Here is a 2435-nt window from a genome sequence, read left to right on the forward strand (position 1 = left end):
CCCTCCCGCAACGCTCGACCCTGGGATACCCCCGGCTCGCCTGCCGCCATGGCCGACAAGGAAGCAGCCTTTGACGACGCAGTGGAAGAACGTGTGATCAACGAGGAGTACAAAATATGGAAGAAGAACACCCCTTTTCTTTATGATTTGGTGATGACCCATGCTCTGGAGTGGCCTAGCCTAACAGCGCAGTGGCTTCCAGATGTAACCAGACCAGAAGGAAAAGATTTCAGCATTCATCAACTTGTTCTGGGGACACACACATCAGATGAACAAAACCACCTTGTGATAGCCAGTGTACAGCTCCCTAATGATGATGCTCAGTTTGATGCATCACACTACGACAGTGAGAAAGGAGAATTTGGAGGTTTTGGCTCAGTTAGTGGGAAAATTGAAATAGAAATCAAGATCAACCATGAAGGAGAAGTAAACAGACCCTTCTGGGGAGTGCAATCCAGACTTGCGTCTCTGTGGACATCAGAAGGAAGGGTATGGGCTTTCTTGGAACCCAAATCTCAGTGGGCACTTAATTAGTGCTTCAGATGACCATACCATCTGCCTATGGGATATCAGTGCTGTCCCAAAGGAAGGAAAAGTGGTCGATGCGAAGACCATCTTTACAGGGCATACAGCAGTAGTAGAAGATGTTTCCTGGCATCTGCTCCATGAGTCCCTGTTTGGATCAGTTGCTGATGATCAGAAACTTATGATTTGGGATACTCGTTCAAACAATACTTCCAAACCAAGCCACTCAGTAGATGCTCACACTGCTGAAGTGAACTGCCTCTCTTTCAATCCTTACAGTGAGTTTATACTTGCCACAGGATCAGCTGACAAGACTGTTACCTTGTGGGATCTGAGAAATCTGAAACTTAAGTTGCATTCCTTTGAATCACATAAGGATGAAATATTCCAGGTTCAGTGGTCACCTCACAATGAGACTATTTTGGCTTCTAGTGGTACTGATCGCAGACTGAATGTCTGGGATTTAAGTAAAATTGGAGAAGAACAATCACCAGAAGATGCAGAAGATGGCCCTCCAGAGTTATTGTTTATTCATGGTGGTCATACTGCCAAGATATCTGATTTCTCCTGGAATCCCAATGAATCTTGGGTGATTTGTTCTGTATCAGAAGACAATATCATGCAAGTGTGGCAGATGGCAGAGAACATCTATAATGATGAAGATCCTGAAGGAAGTGTGGATCCTGAAGGACAAGGATCCTAGATGTCTGCACTTGTGATTTTTAGACTCCCCTTTTCCCCCTCTCAACCCTGAGATCGATTTAACACTGGTTTTGAGATACAGACTTTGTTCAGCTATCCCTCTATTATAGCTACCACCACCGATTGCTATTATCCCAAATAGTGGGTGTTTTCTAAATATTAACTGGGGTACTTTATTCAGCAAAGCCAGACTTATTTAAATTTTCTTCAGGAATTTTCTAGTAACAAACCCAGGTCTAAAGTAGATACAGAAAGGGGAATATTACATGTGGTTATTTTTCTTCTTAAGCTGTATCCCCAAGTTTTCAGACTCATTTAAGTAAAAGCTAGAACGAGTAAGGAATAGAGCCAAGTGAGGTAGGTGTCTGAGCCATGAAGTATAAATACAGCAAGATGTCATTTTTATTCAGGAATTAGGGGAGATTCAAGTCATGTAGATTCCTATTCTAAAATCTTCACACTTGACTTTGCAGGATGCACATTTTCCTATGTAGACCAGTCTCCTCTTGATTTCTACAAGTTAACTCAAAACTACATGTTCTTCCTTCCCCATATATTTTTGCTTGTTAGTGTATTTCTTGAGCTGTTTTCATATTATTCCTTTCCTTTCTGTGAAATGGTTTTTGTTCTTTTGGTTTTGTTTTGTTTTTGTATTTTTGTTTTTTAAACTTGGGACCACCAAGTTGTAAAGATGTATGTTTTTACCTGACAGTTGTACCACGGGTATACTATCAAGTTGAGAAGACTGAATTGATAGCTTGTATGTTTTTAAAATTAAATTAATCCTTGATAAGAGTTGCTTTTTTTTTTTAGGAGTTGGTCCTTGACCACTAGTTTGATACCATCTGCATTTTGGGTGACCTGTTTCACCAGCAGGCCTGTTACTCTCCATGACTAACTCTGTAAGTGCTTATAATGGAATAAATTGCTTTCCTACATAAAAAAAAAAAAAAAAAAAAACAAAAAAAAAACAAAAAGGTAAACAGCTGATTTACTTTTAGTTAACATGTAAAAAATAAATATGGCAACATTTTTACATGGTAAAAGTTAAGAATGCATGCAATAGTAATTTTATCTTTTTAATACCCCAGATCCCTGCTACCCTTAACTGGAATATAGGCATAGCTAGAGATAGTAGTTTCTTGACCATGCATATACAAATGTATGTGAGCAGTATCTTTTTTTTACACAAATAGGAGCATACCAAA

The 2435-nt window shown here is 39.5% G+C and overlaps 1 pseudogene across 1 annotated transcript; it reads left to right on the forward strand.

Moving 5' to 3' along the window:
• LOC306666653 (histone-binding protein RBBP4-like) lies at window positions 1–2111 on the forward strand (annotated as a pseudogene). Its single transcript has one exon. The product of its transcript is annotated as a histone-binding protein RBBP4-like (transcript).
• Window positions 2112–2435: the final 324 nt, after the last annotated feature.

Source organism: Sciurus vulgaris (genome assembly GCF_902686455.1).
Source record: "Sciurus vulgaris genome assembly, chromosome: 7".
Classification (NCBI taxonomy): Eukaryota; Metazoa; Chordata; class Mammalia; order Rodentia; family Sciuridae; genus Sciurus; species Sciurus vulgaris.